At 39.4% G+C, this 16750-nt stretch overlaps 1 protein-coding gene and 1 long non-coding RNA gene across 4 annotated transcripts in view; one reads left to right on the top strand and one right to left on the bottom strand.

Annotated features, from left to right (window-relative positions):
* Positions 1-16750, bottom strand: part of sorcs2 (sortilin-related VPS10 domain containing receptor 2) — a 387669-nt gene that overhangs the window by 341544 nt on the left and 29375 nt on the right. The gene's annotated exons all lie outside the window — the stretch shown is intronic.
* LOC147336228 (uncharacterized) lies at positions 9578-12010 on the top strand. Its single transcript, XR_015128225.1, has 3 exons — positions 9578-9686; positions 10063-10662; positions 11233-12010. It is a non-coding gene; the product is annotated as an uncharacterized LOC147336228 (long non-coding RNA).

Genomic DNA, 16750 nt, shown 5'->3' with positions numbered 1-16750 from the left:
ACTTTTCAACACAAATGGCAGATCATGGCCCAAATTCTTAACCAGGTTAAATGTGCTTAAAGCTGATTTATTGAAGTCGGGATGATTCGTGTGAAGGTAACGCTGAAATAAGAAAGCAATAATGTCTTAATTAGCATGCTTTCAAGAATTCAAGATTTTTTTATTCCTTATGTCACATTGAACACCAACATTTATGAGAAATTTGATTCCAGTTGCACTCAGTTCAGGTCTTGTTATGAGTCATGCTTCATTTGACCATTTATGATTATTTCTCTTCAAACACACCTCAAGGTCCAAATAAAATTATGAAGACTGAATGGTTCTTTTTCTTAATGTCAATGCATTCTTTACGTTAGTCCTATAAATTAAAACAACTAATACACAGTGTTCTCAAACTAGCTTAGCTAAAAAAAACAGATTATAAGCTGCACTGGCATTGTTTACAGTAAACTGCCTCTCAGTGAATAGAACTCTTCACGTGATTGGTATCAAAGGAAATAGTCTAACATGAATTGTTACACAATAACCACTTCTTCGTCCCCTTGATAGGACTGAATGCTGAAAAATAAAACTGTGCTTTTAAAGGATTTGTTTGTTTTGTTTTGTATTTTTTTTTACTGAAGATTTGTGAATATGAATGCTTTGTGGCTTCCCCTGAGTGTAGCATTGAACATTTCTATCATAGGCCACCTGTGTCAACCAATAAACGCTGCACAGATAGGGACATTATTCTTTATTTGGCTATCTGTCAGTCTCCACTCTGTGTTGGCTGTGCCCAGTGATACAGTCAACACCAGTGGGATCACAATAATGCCTTATCTACAATATTATGATGGTGTCTGCTGTCAACATATGGGTACCAGCAAAGGCGTACATAAACTATGTTAGCTCTGTATTCTCTTTCATATTGGCCTGCTTAAGACAACACATCCCTAATCTTCACATGACCCTTATCTACGTGTGGCAGACTGTCTTTGGGTTTTTGGGTTACATGTATTTTTGTGGATGACTTTGGATGTGTGTGTGTGTGATCAACGTGTATCAGTCCCGTGGAGAAAGAAAAGCAGAGATCATAGTGAGGCCATGGGGAGGATAAGAAAAGAGAGGAAAACAGTACAAGAGGCAAACAGGAGAGGACTTGCGAGGCAGAGGGAAAAGAACTGGATAATAAGAAAAGTACAATGAAGAAATGAAAAGAAAAGAAAAGAAAAGAAAAAAAGAAAAGGAAAGGAAAGGAAAGGAAAGATATCTAAGGGAAGGGGAGGATGGTTTAGCTGAAATAGAAAGAGGAAGAAAGCAAGAGGATGAGCATGAGAGAGATTTACGGTAGACTGAACAGGGACAATCGGTCTATATGATTGGAGGAAGCCATTGTAGAGAGCTCAGATTTTAATGGTACTCTGTGGATTGAGTTTGCAAGTGAATTCAGTATAATAGCTCACAGTATAGTTTCTCTTCATTTGAAATGCTCACTCCATTTTCTGCCTATTTCCCTTACTGCCAAAAAGACATCAATATAACCATCAGAAAAGCCAGAAATCAGTGGGATCATTTCTTTCACTGCCCAGGAATGAACAGAGTTTTCTTTGAATATGCTAAAGCTAGTTTGACTGAGGTAAACTAAATTGGAGATTTAGCCTTTGCCCCTTGGCTCGTTTCTCGTGCTGACGTTGTCATCCTGATCTGAACATAAGCAGCTCCTGAGCATCTAGCTGCTCTTCCTGGTGTCTGTGAGCAAGAAAGCAGGTATCGTTGCTGCAAATAATGTCAAGTCATTTAGACTTGAATTGAGTCTTTAAAAGAGCTGCTTGTTTCGCACAAAACTTGCCAGTGGGGGCAAGATAATTTCACGCTTCATGTGAATGAAATGAAGCATAATTCTCTAAGAGCATCATGATGTCACCTGATTTAACAAAATGTTTGAAACCAGTCGCACTGCATTGAAGACATGCTGCCTGTTGGGGACGGAAAGACACAGACTCCACCCCTGGTTCTGATGTTAACCATGGCTGAAGAATCTTCCAGAAGAGAGCCAAAAATAATTCTAGACTTCCACAGTGCAAACTATGTCAAAGTATGAAAGAATTCATCAGGCTGGAATCTGAAGGCATTCCTTTTTGTCAGACTTGCTGTGTAGGACTGTGACATAGCTCATTCCATCTCTTCTAACAAGGGCTTTTTTTATCCTCTGGGGCATCCTTATCCTCCTCCAGCTCCTCTGTAAATTAATTATCATGTGTTAATTATAGCGAGTACACCTGAGCCCCTGGGCTGCTAGGGCAGAGGCTTAATCAAACACTAGTGACAGTCATTAGCTGTATTATTAAGCCTTGAAGAGCCAAAAGCCACTGGAGAGTCTGTGGAAACCATCAGAATGTGGAGAACCCAAAGCCTTGTAACACCCCTATGTACATCCCTCATGCAGTGTTTTAAAGGGGGAGAACAGCCCCGCATATTGCTTAACTCTGCCCTCATTGCCTTGGATATCACATAGAAAGAGCTCATCTAAAAGGCTTTTAGTAAAAGACTTTTTCTCCTTTTTCCTCATTAATAAGTCATTCCTCTATACTTCCATGTTTGGCAGCTCTTATATCTCTTTAGCTAACTGATGTGACAGTGCTCTTACATGGTTTTATATGTTGTTGTTTCACACAGAATAGCATATTTAACATCCACGCAGTACCTGCAAATGCATTGGCCTAATTCCTATTAGCATATTCATCCAGTTCAAGTGTCAGCAGGGCTGTCTAGGCAGGCTGAGGTGCCTCTTTTGAAATAGAGGAGTTTTATTCATGTCAGATATTCCCCCTCTTCCCACAATCTCCATTTGTTTTGCTCTTCCTCTCATCTTTCTCAATTTTTTCAATTGTCACAGTTGGCTGCTGCTATATACCAGTTTCTTTTTCCTTCCAGCAAGCATGCTGAACAACTAAACAATTTCTCCATTTACATGCATGGGGGGATGGAGTATCAGTCATGTGCATTTAGACACAAATGCACACTGAGGGCACGGCGCTACACAAATGACCTGCGGTTCGATCCACACTCGTGCCGAAGCTCTGTCTGCGACAACGTGTTGTCACTATCAGGATCTGGAAGGAGGGATTCAAACACTTCCACACTCCCGTGGGTACATTTGCTTTTTTGTTCTTCTGCTGCTGCATGACAGGAGAGACCGTACCCACAGAAAGAAGAAATTCCATGTATAATGTCTGGAATTGCACTGTAATTCCAATGATAATGCCCTCCATAAAAAGTAAAGGCATTCCTTTTCTTTAAGGTACTATAAGTGAACATAACTCTACATGGGTGTGAACGGGTCCTTTTTCTGCTCAAGTGTGAAATTAGAAGAGAAGTGTGATGACACTCCTGAGAGTTGCAGGTTGGTGTGTGAGGAGGAAGAAGTACCCAGAAGACTAAAGGAGATGCAAGAAAAGCTTCCACCCACACAGACAGGCTGCGCTGAGGATACAACAAAGTAGTGTTGCTAAGTTGTGCTGTTTTCACAGCTTACAGTTTTTGTCCTTCGGGTGTTTTCTCATGTAATAGGCAGAGAGAAATTTATGTCCCCAATGCATGACTAAAACAGTCCTTTCACAGAAGTTCCCTTTACACAACTGGTAAGTGAGAAGTTTTTAGCATCAAGGAATTCCTCACAAAGTTCTGCAAAGAAGTGTTCCCCCTCAGGTGCTATCATCACAGCTCAGCTTAGTTATAATTACCAGTGGCCCCTAAGGTCACCCATACTAATTACAGGTGCTACTGGACAGGTAGGCTTTTAAAGGCAGTCTTGCTTAAGCTTCTACAAAGCGCCATTGTCCAATGTGCAGCCCGTCACAGAGGATTGAAGGTGACTTGTTTTAGGAGATGACAGCTGCTGCCACCTCCTCTTTCTTCAACTAAACCCACTGTCACTCCAATCAACACTACATTGACCTCTGCTTGAACCAGGTTGCCTCCTTTGAAATATAGAGAAGCAGATTATAAACTTGATGGTACATCCCGTGTGAGCCAAATCCTATGTAGGACACAGAGTTCTAGCCTGGGTGACTGTCAGCCAACCAAACAGACGAGGATGACCCAAAAGTACTAACAAAGCTGCTCTGTTGGACGGTTCCTTAAACAACTAGGGTAGCTAATTGTGTTGTGATCAACTAGATGCTGTAAAACAACTCTAATCCAAACTATCTTCATTTTTCTCTGCTAAGAAGTATTTGAAAGAAAAGGATTTAGTTGCCAGGGAAACCTAACATTAATCCAGTACAACTATTCTACGCTTTGATGCCGCTCTTCCTGTATTCCTGTTTTTCAGTTTTTTCTTTTTTTAAGTTTTTTTTTACTTGCCAAAGGCACAACTAAATTACATTTGTAGGAAGAACTTCATTTGTACGAGTATGCACGAGGGATCAATGTTATGATGAAACCAAAGTCCTGTCTTGTTTCTGGGTTACTTAAAGATTAGACATGAGAGAAGAGGCTGATGGATGGTGGAACAATATTAACAGATGTGTTGTTAGGACTCTGCAGACACTGCTGGTCCTGAGTGTTTGTTACTTTAATATGATTCATTCCTGTCACAATATTAGCAATATATTTTTAGCATCCTAGAGGACTAGCTATGAGAGCAGAGCATATGAGGATGACTCTTGAATGTGGCCCTGTTAGTGACCCAGAACTACTATAAAGTATAAGTAAAGTCTACGTGAATTAAAGTCAGTGTGTGTTCATATTCTTGAACTTAAATGCAGGGAAAAGGCAAGCCCAGACATTTGACAGGCTTTTGATGGTCAGTGACTAAGATCCAGCTGTGTCTGTTTATGCCGCTGATAAACCTGATGACCATCCGCATAGCTGCTCTGTCAGGCACATATGCAAATGTATGCATTTTTAGTAACTAAATGATAGTATAGATAGTAGTCATAATAATGCAAAGAGAGTGCTTTAGTTGCACAAAAAGACTGCTCTGTCATATATAATATTGGGCACTGCTCAACTGGCTTTCCATATACTGCTTGTTGCAACAATTTTAACAGTTGTCTTTAACTGACTTTTTAATAGACAAATAGACTGTTTATATGCAAAAAAAAACAAAACCTTTAGACTTTACATTGTATTTAATATAGCAACCTGCTCCTCTAGTTTTTTTCTATTCATTATGATTTTCATTCATTGGAATGCACTAGCTACACTGGCTACACACACAGACAGTAAATGTCACAGACAGTGTTAAGTTTCCAAGCCATTGTGAAAGAGCTAGTCCAATCGCCACCAAAGGTCAAGACTGATCCTTTTACTTCCTCTCTTCTGTTCACCAACGACAGCTGCTTTTCAGCCTGACCTAGGCCATGACTCACTGAAGGACTAAGGCCTGTGTCTGCCTTTGATCTTATCGTGTCACCAAGCAAAAGGTTCACAACAGTGATGAAAGCAACAATGTCTTGACTCTGAAGAAGGGAGTGGTGAAAATATCTGAAGAGTTTAAAGGACAAGGAAAAGTGTGCAAATGTGCTGTCAGACTGAAGGATAGTTTCCATTCAAAGCCAGTATGGAAACTTTTGCAAGCACATTTGTCAGGTGAGGTAATTCAAGCAACACACCTGGATGAGGTGAGGACAGTCAGCAGATGTCCATGCACAGTTTCCTCTTCTCTCTCCACTCTGACTCACAAAGGCTTGACACCACATCGCATAAACCTCCACAGCTGCTCAGCTACTCGGGAGAGCAACTATTCTGTCTGCTTGCAAATATCTTTTTCAATTCAGAACAAAGCAAGCGGAGGACAAATTGCTTACTGAGCCTGCAAGAAATTCCTGAAAAAGAAATGCAAAAAAAGTAGTATTTATGCTGTTTTTAATACACTGCTGTTTTATTTGACACAACGATACATTCAGTCTCATCGCTTGCAACTTTCTGAGGACTTATTTTGAATGATGTGACTATTATTACTTTCTCAAATCAAACCAGTCCATCACATCTTCACTTCCAAGAAGTGAATGGTTCAGAAACAGAACAACAGCCTGTTTTTTCTGGTTTTGCAGCCTGTTGGTCTGAATCTGACATCTGTGGACAAGTTCACGAAGTAAAGTCTTCTCCAGGATGTGCGTCCATTTAGGGCTCAAAACAAACCACTCGGCACAGCAGGTCATGATGTGAAAAAGTCTAGAGCTGGAAAGTCGACAAACACGGGCCGATTGAAAAGGATTACATTAAAGTCACAATCTGAACAACATTTGGTAAATGGTGATGGCAAGCTACAGTGTAGCCACAGCCGCCCTGGGGCGCACTTACAGAGGCGAGGCTGCCAGACACTGGCGCCACCGGGCCCTCTGACCACCACCAGTAGGCTATGGGTAAAGTGTCCTACTCATGGACACAATGACCGAGACTGTCGGAGCCGGGGCTCGAACCGGCAACCTTCCGATTACAAGACGATCGCCCCATTTGAAGAAAAGGGTTGGAGCAAAGAGTACAATTTGATCAGAGGACGTTTTCCCTGTCTGACCTGGACTCCACAATGGTTTGGAAGGGCATCACCGTCCATGATAGCTTGTGATATATTGCACAGAGTATAAAATACATGGGCAAATTTTACACAGTATGGAACCCATCTTATTTTCCTAGACAAACCAGCTCTGGAGGCCTTTATATGATACACCTTACCATATGAGATGGGGTAGGACAGCGGTACCAATGAGTGCTATCGTATTCAGCACTCCCCCATCTGGTCTATATATGTAATCGATGCAGTCAACTGAATGGGGCTTTTATTGTTCATCTCCGTTTGACTGAGTAAAAGGTGAAGATGATCTGAAATTTGCGTTGTTCAGTTGTGTCTTTGACCGAATGTGGTAGGACTTGACCTTAGCTGCTAAAGAAGTGCAGGTGACAGATGCTGTCCAGTGTAGCAAGTGATTTATTCACCATTTTGTGACCAACCAATATTTACAAAAATAAATAAAAAACTCAACTCCATAATTAACTCAGTTCAAATAAACATAACTGAACTTAAATCAACAGAAACTAAGGTCAAACTGCACACAGCTACACTGACCTGGTCCTTTTTTTTTCATCTGCTTAAATACTCCACTCACCCCTGGACTATTCCATTAGGTAGGTGAGACAAACATTTCAATACTCAAACCTATACTGCTACTCCTTCCTAGCAATAAAACTCTACGGTGTACTCAATACATATTGCACCAATAAATCCATATCTGTATAAACACAGTCTAAAATCAACTTTATTAAATTACAAAAATTCTCCCCCTTCTTCACCTGGTCTCTTCCTGTGACCTCAGATTAACCAGGAAGCTATAAATACAGGAAGTAAAACTATATTTCCTCCTTTTGCTCCTGGAACACAGGTAGATAAGGTGAGTTCTAATTAAACCAATTAACAATTGAAATAAATAACATGTTAACTTAACAAACTTGTCAGAATTGATTTAAATCAAGATGTTATGTTACATAATCCGTGAAAGTGCAAAACATAAACAAACCCAGGATAGTAGATGTTTGCCTATTGCAGATTACATATGAAATATGGTTAAATCAAAACAAGAAAGGTAACTAAGAATATGGACAAGTGGTGCTCTCACCCACTTTGTCACACTGGAGTTGAACAAACCCACAGGGCCTTATAGAGAGAAGCAGTAACTCATAAAGGTAGAACAGAGAATGAAGTACTGCGAACTGAATGTGATACTAAGAAAGCTTAATAAACTGAGCATGGGTAACATTATCTGAGCTGGTTCAGTGGAACCAGCTTCAGTGCATCTACAAGCTACTTTGCAACCCACCTTCACTCCAGCATCTCCCTTGATGCTTTATTTGACTTCATCGCTTTACTATCTTCTGGGTATAACCTGGAGTCCTAGAGTCTTTGCCTATCCGTATATACTCACAGAAATATGGGTCTAGCCAAACTACTTCAGGAAGTAGAAAGAAGTAAAAAGCAACAAATTCTGGAAAATGAAAGGAGGAGCTCATTGTATATTTACAATGAAACAATCACAGATTGTGTAAGCACATCAGAGAACAAATTTGCACAGGTAAAATCTAAGGAACTGCCTGTGTCTAGACTGCTGCAGACAAAGTCAAATAGAATGAATGTATACATCACAACACAAATGGCAAAAAGCCCTCTGAAATACTGTCCTGTTTTATCTCAGAGTGAACACAACAGGCTGGATAACAACAGTACCAACTTCACTGTACAAACCTGTACCAAACTGTCTCTCCCGCTCATATCTGGGTGCCGTCAAAGAAAATGACCCTCTTTTGAGTCTCTTTTCAGTTATCAAACGCCTCAGTAAACTGACCTGTCCTGTACGCTCTGAGGCCCAGACTGTATCTATATGAAGAATAATTACAAGATTCATTCTGCTCAGGGGCCATTGTGAGATTACCATCAGATTAAGAATCTTCTTCTGGGTTTGGGTGTCATTGCAGTCTTTTTTTTTTTTTTTTTTTTTTTTTTGCTGGCTTATTGTTTCTTTCTCTATATGTCTCTCTGTCTGCCTGGTTTTTTTCCCCCTCTGGTCTCCCAAACGTGCCAAGTTGCATGTTCCTGTCTAACTACGTGCAAGATACGCTGCACACTATAGAAAAAAAGATGTAGCTTGAAGGACAGAACTGAAGAAGGGATGCCATCTGAAAGCCATATGTGCTAGATAATTTCTGCAAAATCTCAAACATCCTGCTTGTATTTTGTGCTACTAATATTTTAAAATGCTTCTGGAATGATAATGACAGGATATTATGTGGGTTTGTGAAGTTTATTTTCGATGTAATGCTTGCTTTTGGCAACTACTTACAAAGTTCAGAGGCTCTGGATAGTTTCCTTTGACTGTCCACTCAAGTTTTTCAAAATTCTTTATAACCTCCTTCTGGTAATATACTGGGGTTCACCCTGCACTGAAAAAAAGGGACTGGCCATCTCTTGGATTTATGTAAGCATCTTGCATGTATTTAACACAATTGCCTCATGTTTTAAAGATAAATGTAACTATATAGTGTAAAAACTACATGATATGCAGAAAGGGTGTATTAAATTGTTCATATCATGTTCAGGTGAAGTAAGTCAATAAGATAGCAACGTTAAATCTCGTGAAACCACGCGTGATTTCATCTCGCGGGCTTTGGATCGTGGTTTAAAAAATGCATCCATCTCAGTCAAGTCAAGCCAACTCTACGTTTTTTGGTATGTCTTGATTTTTTGAATTAATGTTTACCATATTTCAGCCAAATGTAGTTAAACGTCTAAAGTGCCGCCATGTAACATGCTAAAAAAGAGCCGTTAGCTTATTTGCTGTTTTATCTGTTGTCAAAGAATTGGCGCTTTTTCATTTGAATTTGTTTTTGGCACAAGAGCCGTAATATCACATTAAACCTAATTGCGAGGCACTCATAACATAATTTGGTTTTCTGTGTGAATAGATTTGTCAACTGACTCTTCAGTTACATTGTGTATTTACTGCACCGTGGTGTTAGTGAGATTTTGGACATTGAACAGCTTTAGCTAATATCATCAGCGGTATTATGCTAGCTTACATCCCTACCCCTCCTGCCCTCACCTGCTGTCTTTTTGTTTTTGTTTTTGTTTTTGTTGATGCACATTGAGAGACCACATCTATTCTGCATTTCACCAGGAGTCAGCTGATGGATTGTGGGTTCAAGGTGTTATGGTAAGAAAGTATATTCTATTTTCGCTTAAGGTTTCTGTAACTTAATTATAATAGGTTTTTTATAATTATTAGGTGCATGCATACTCAAATAGACCACCCTATTAATACAACTGAGAAATCCAAAATCTGCCATAGGTTTAACTTATACCTGTATGTATTGTCAGAAAGGTGATTACTGGACTCACATTAATGCACACTTGAACTAAAATGAGGTTGTAACTTGTGGGTTCTTGGGTTGCAAATCAGAAATAAACATCTTTGGATTTTTTTAATCCCATAAGATCTGGAAACACAGTTTTTATTCAACAAAACATTACTGATTATTAACCAAGCACAGTGCCTGCTGTTATTTCAAAATAATTTTATGTCATTTCAGATGAAATGCAGCATTCCAGTGCATCCCAACCATGCCTTTACAGTCAAGGTTTCTGATGGAGCTGAGTTTCTCTCTGACAGTCTGCTGAAAGTGTTTGCAAAGTGATCGGGGGAACAGGGCACAAAGCTAAAGGATGTAGCTGCCATAATGACAGTAAGAACTTTAAAATTCTTTAACTACAAAGTGTATATGTATTGCATTAGGTCAGTAAAAGATTTTTATGCTGCATCCATTGAAACAGTCAACTATTACCTGTGAGTACTGATTCCACCGAAAGGATGCCATAATTTTCGTCATGCATTTACTGGCCCACTGAGAAAAATTGATCTTTTTAAAAAAATAAATGTTCTGGAAACTATATATCCATAAAGTTGATGTCAAACAGGAACTTTTGATATTGCTTTGTAGATGCTGGTGTTGCATGTTGACTGGTTTAAGTTTTTGTCTGGGATCATTTTCTTCTGTGCTACTGAAAAGTTCACAAATCTCTGTTTTCTTTGTTATAATACTTTAGGATGACATTAATGCTCGGAGTCCCTCATCAAAGTGCTCCGCATCTGTGTGAAAGACAATTGCAACATCTTGGTGCAGGAGTTCATGGTGAGTGTTTTATGAGTAGATTGTGGCTTTGCAACATTTAAAAATGCATTCAGTTATCCACTTGATCCTCATTGGACTGGTTAGGACCAGTAGTCCTCTTTAATAATTTGAAGTTCACATGAGGCCTGGTAGTGAACCACTGGCCCTTGAGGCCCCACCCCTGTATTAGGGGTCACATCAGTGTGAAAAAACGTTAAATTTGTCATTCTAGTGAACAAAGGAAAATCCCACCAATATTTACATTAGCTTTTGTTTGAAAAAAAAAAAAAAGACCAACAGCTAACCAAATTGTGGGGCTGAAAGTCTAAATTCTAACATCTTCTGAGTGACAAAACCTGGATTTCTGATGGGCCGGTGTCTTTCTAACAAAAACTAATGTAAAATTGTGTTTTTCACCCTCTCTTAGAAACTCTGTTAGACCATGAATGGCAGCATGGCAGGCCACTCTTTGGCTATAGCTATTTACTATGTTGCTTGCATTGGTTTAAATTACTCTAACATTAGAACTGGTAGATTCAAAAGAGATGAGTTTAAAAGGGAATCTTAAAAAAATGTTTTGTGTTTAACCAGGACTTGACTGAGGCCACTGCACAGATTGAGAAAACCACAATGAACATCTGTCTCCAGAGGATGCACCAGGCAATGACTTTTCTGATGTTGGCATCATCATCGAGGGTATAGTAGTTCTTCAAGATCTGGATAACGTGACCTTTGCAGTAGCCATGCTGTTTGGACCTTTTTTATTCCTTCAATATGAGTTACCCATCACAACTCTGCTACACTTTTGAGGTGATTCAAAGGGTGGTAATGGAGTTGGAAGCAACTCAGCTCTCAAGAAAAGTTCACAACTAAGACAAAACTGCTCCTGCAACGAAAGCTCACTGTTATGCATGTGAGGTGACCAGCTCTAGGTGAGAAGACATTTAAATCTCACACTTGTTCTGCTGCATTTTTGAAGCTCAATTCCAGGAACAGATTGCAGGGTTCATTTTTATATACACTGCAACTGCCATGAGGACGAGCCGTTTTTTTGTTGTTGTTGTTGTTTGTTTTTCCTTTTGCTCTGTACAAGTTCTCTGTTTGGCAGCATTTTTAAATTTCTCTTTGTATTTTTTCTTTCTTTTACTAGTGAAGAGATGTAGCATGAACAGTTATGCAGTCTAAATATCCCATATGGGCCGTGTGAAATGGTATTTTCAGTTTCATTCAGTTGAAGTAAGGAACGTTGAATATTTCTAAGTGTGCTGTTTTGAACCAAGATGTCACAGTATGATCAGTGCTGTAATTTTTGACAGTCACTGTATCAATGTTATTTTTGCATCTCTTGAATAAAGGTTTTGACCTGCAAGTGCTAATTTCTTTAGTTATTGGGGTAAAATGGGTAATGTTAATAGGAAGGTGTTTGCCAATTCAGTAACCTAATTTAATGTTAATGGAAACTAACATTACCTCAAATTGTTTAGTTATAATTGTTGTTTAACTGAATCTTGACGTCAGAGGCCTTAAATAGAATGTTTTGATTTGTTCTTTCCCAACATTTTTCAAAAGAAAGAGTCTAATTTCTTTGCTGTGATTGATTCCAGAGAACACGGAAGAACTGACATTATTTAACTGTTGATTTATGTAGATTCAGTAGTGGAGTAATGTCAGTTTAATTCTTTACCTACTGTCAATGCAGTGAAATTAGACATTTTGTTTTGAAAGGTTACTGGTGGATGCCAGCAACCATCTTGGAAGAGGACAATATAATCTGTTATAAGGCCTCCATTTGAAAATTGTGTATTTGATACTAGAATATAATAGCAAAATGTAATTTGAAGATAACATGTAGTATTTAAGTGACCAAGTAGTATTGGGTAAAAGTTATTGAATGGTGTTGGGATAAAGTGAGAAAATTGTGAAGGATTAAAATATTTCAAGAGCTCAAATTACTTCATCAAAACATGTTTAAGTCACATTTTATCAACACAAATTGCACAGGTTTATTGAACATGAATAAATTGTGTTAATTTAACTCAATTGTTTAAGTTGCTGCCAAAGCAAAACATCTGTGTGCAACAAATGTCCACCATTGAATTAAGTAAATCCAACAACATATTTTTTTCAGTGTGGCAGAGGCTCACCTCACATTATGGAAATGGAGGGGGGAACCCCTGCAACTAATTGTCAGGACTGTGAGGTTTTCTTTAGCAAAAGTGGCCTGAAAATTAACATCAGTGCCCAGATTTAAAGACAGCAAGGGAGCACAAGGGCAGGGGTGTCAAGCTCCAGGCCTCAAGGGCTGGTGTCCTGCAGGTTTTAGATCTCACCCTGGTCTAACACACCTGGTTCAAATGATTGGTTCATTACCAGGACTCTGGAGAACTTAAAACAACTTGAGGAGGTCATTTAGCCATTTAAATCAGCTCTGTTGGATCAAGGACACATCTACACCTACAGGACACCGGCCCTCGAGGCCTGGAGTTCAACACCCCTGCACAAGGGGGAAAGGGGGGGGGGGTAACAAAGAATATGCAGAAGTCTCTAATTTCTAGGAAAATTAATATGGAAAAACAGCAAAATCTGTAAATTCCATTTTTAAATACACCTGATAATTTATATCAGTATTCATACATTTCTATATTTCTTGCTGCATGTCAACCATGATGAAAGGTCTTTAAATCTTAAGATGCACATGATGTAGCAGAGAGAGGTGCAATAATGTGGAGGACTGCTTTCTTCACACATATTAAGTCTGCTTTAATCTCCAAAGAAGACCAATCAAAAGCACTGCTTATACAGAAGAGATCGACCAAGAGATCACAAACGCTATCATTAATGATTGGGAGAAATGTTACAGTTTTTATATCATTTTTTCTGCCCAGTGACACGAATGTATGATGAAGAGTACAGTTCTACTAATATGAGTTTGCTGAATTACACCTGGTTTAATTTCATAACTATGTCCTGCTCTGGATAAATCGCACAACACATTCTCATACCTTAATGACAGAACAGGTCACCAGTGACTTCCAGAACGTATAGGGGTGTTTTTGTATTTGCCTCTTCAATTTAATAAAGTTCAATTTCAATTAGTGTAGACCCTACAATAATACAAAGAAAACAGATTTGAGACATACGAGTTCTTGATCATTTAACAATTTCAGGGTCTTCCAGGGTGAAGTCTCTCTATCCCAGACACTAGACAAGAGGTTTGGTGTACCATGCGCTAAGGCCCCACTTGCCTAAAGATTAGTTGGTGGTGTCTGGTAACCTCTGTTCCCTCCAGAAAATGTCTAGTTTGATTGGCTGGGTGAAATCTGCCACAATGACGATGTTGCACCAAAGACTTCCTAGTGGAAGAAGTGTTAAAAAAAGATGGTTTTATATTACATTTGCTGCCCAGTAAGTTCTGACTTGGCACCAAAGCCAGCATCTTTCAGCAGCTGCCGCTTTGACTTTGAACTGAGAGCAAACAAAGCAATCGCAAAGATGTTTTCAGTGTCACCAAGCAACTTCACCCAATCACTCACCAACTGGTTGCGAAATATATATTGTTCCTTAGTGACCAGTGGTTACAATTGGTGAATTCAACAATCTTGGGTGTCTGCGTGACTAACATCTGATAGCTTCACACAGGACTGCCAACAACCTCCAGCAAACTCTGACAATCAGTCAGGAAATACTTATTTTTCCTCAGCAGTCTAGGCCAGCTGGAATGGAATCAAACAAGACTAGTACGCTTGCTTAGCAAGCTGCATGTATAACCTGTATGGATCCAACACAACAGACAGATACCTGCTAACTAGTAACAAACCTGTAAAATCCAAGAATTGAATCTTTTAGCCCTGAATACTGATATCAGAAGCACTTAAAGACTGACAAAATCCAGATTCAGAGCTAGAGGATGTGGTACAGGATGTGAAGAAAGCAAACTACTTTCAATCAGAAGATCAAAGGGTGTATTTCATGTAGGAAAGCTATTTTTAGACACAGTTCACTACAGATATTATCTCCGCAGGCTGCCACACTGCTTAGATAGGTCTAGGAGAAGATAACAGTTTGGCATAAAATACACACCTTGACAACATGTTCTTTACCTCTACCATTCACTAGAAAAAAGAGTGGATTCAGATCTACCTTTTGTCAGCTCCATTACCTCACATTAATCTCGAATCTTGTGCAGATTTCCTAATGCATGTTGATAGGATTCTACAATAAAAAGCATTATAACTGATACATTTTCAGCCACCTTTCAAGTGGTTTGGTGTTTTTTTCCTGACAGATTTTTTCTGGTTTTCCATTGGCTGTCCAACTGGTTCTTGTGCCTCACTGTGCCACCCCCATTTAAAAACATCCTGAAAATGTCCCTGTCAGGCAAACATATTTCACCTGCATAGCTCACCTCAAGGCAACAGTGGAAAAATTACATATTTGTGAGTGAACTGCAGTGAAATGAAGGCTGTGGATGACATCTCTTCTTTCTCTTCATCAGGGTGGCTATGGCTCATGAGATAGACCATGTCAGCTACTAATCACAAGATTGGTGGTTCAATCCCTGGCTTCTCCAGCCTGCATGCTAAAGTGTCCTTAGGCAAGCTATTGAACTCCCAATGCATTCATCACACTGAATGTGTATCAATGTTAGATGGAATACACTCTCCTCATATCCTTTTTTACTATATCCATAAATCTTCTCTGAGGGCTTCCTCTTTTCCTTCTGCCTGGCAGCTCCATATTCAAAATCTTTTGCTCAGTATAGCCATGATCCCTCCTCTACACACTGAATTTAAATACTTTATTTATATAATGTCAAATCACACAACACTCACCTCAAGGTGAGCCTTGCATCTTAAGCTCTCCAAAACCGAGCTCAGTCCGAGCTGTTCCTCATTTTAAATATCATTTTAATGCACTCACTTTGAATCCTGTCCATTCTGGTCACTCCCGATGAAAATCCTAACTCTGCCACCTCCTTTTGTATTTCTTGCTAATTACACTGTTTCTATAAATCATACATCATAACAGGTCCCACTACCATCTTCATCACAAATGATGTAAACGGTAGTGTCAAGGGTTACCATAAATTACCCCTGACACCTCCACTCACTCCACCCTGTCTGCACTGTCTTTTTCACATCTCTTGTGCAGTGTTGCTTTGGATGGTTGACCTAGGCATTTAAACTGATCTACTGACACTAACTCTACTACTTGCATATTCACCTTTCCAATTGTCTTTCTCTCATTCATATGTATTCAGTCTTCAGTCTTTTGCTGACTTTCATTCCCTATCAATGCATACCTCCACCTCTTCAGACTAGTATAATTACTGATGACAGTGTTTGTGCAAACATTGTAGTCCACACAGACTCCTGCCTGACCTCATCTGTCAGCATGTCCATCACCCTCCCAAACAAGAAGGCACCCAGAGCCATTCCCGATGTAATCTGTTACTTGTATCACACACCTCACTACTATCTCTCTGTCCTTATGTATGTCCTGCAACACCCTCTTCTGATTTCCTTATGCAGATCCATAGTTCCTCTCTATTAAAGCCTTTCTAAAGATCTCAAAAAACACATTGCAACTCATTCTGACCTCCTCTATATTTCTCCATCAGCACTCTGAAAGCAAATATCGCATCTGTTGTGCTGTCTGGGCATGAAGCCATACTGCTGCTCACTGATCATCGCCTGTACTCTAACTTCAACAATTCCTTCCCATGTCTTCATGTGACGGCTCATCAGCTTTACCCTTCTGTAGTTCCTACTGCTCTGCACACCACCCTTGTTCTTGAAATCTTCTCAGCACACTCTCTTCATTCGTTAGTAGATTTCCATCTCTATACTTAAACAATCTAACTGCTTCCTTCTCCTCCAACCTCCTTTCCAGCTCAATCTTCCTGTCTACCCAATCGACACAAGTACTTTTCTTCTTCCTTATTGTCCAACAACACATGCAACTCACTATAACCCTTTTCTTTTGGCTTTGCCAGCTTTATCTGCTATGTGCCTAGCCTCTCAATAGGCCAGTCTACATGCTTCATCTCCCTGATTTTGAATAATTACTGTATTTTCATTCCATCACCAAGTCTCCTTGTCTAATTTCC

The sequence above is a fragment of the Aulonocara sp. 'chitande type north' Nkhata Bay genome, linkage group LG3 (assembly GCF_057382095.1).
Source record: "Aulonocara sp. 'chitande type north' Nkhata Bay isolate Kocher_YH1m ecotype deep benthic linkage group LG3, A_spYH_male_GT1.1, whole genome shotgun sequence".
Taxonomy (NCBI): Eukaryota; Metazoa; Chordata; class Actinopteri; order Cichliformes; family Cichlidae; genus Aulonocara; species Aulonocara sp. 'chitande type north' Nkhata Bay.
This window is presented reverse-complemented; position numbering and strand designations above follow the sequence as displayed.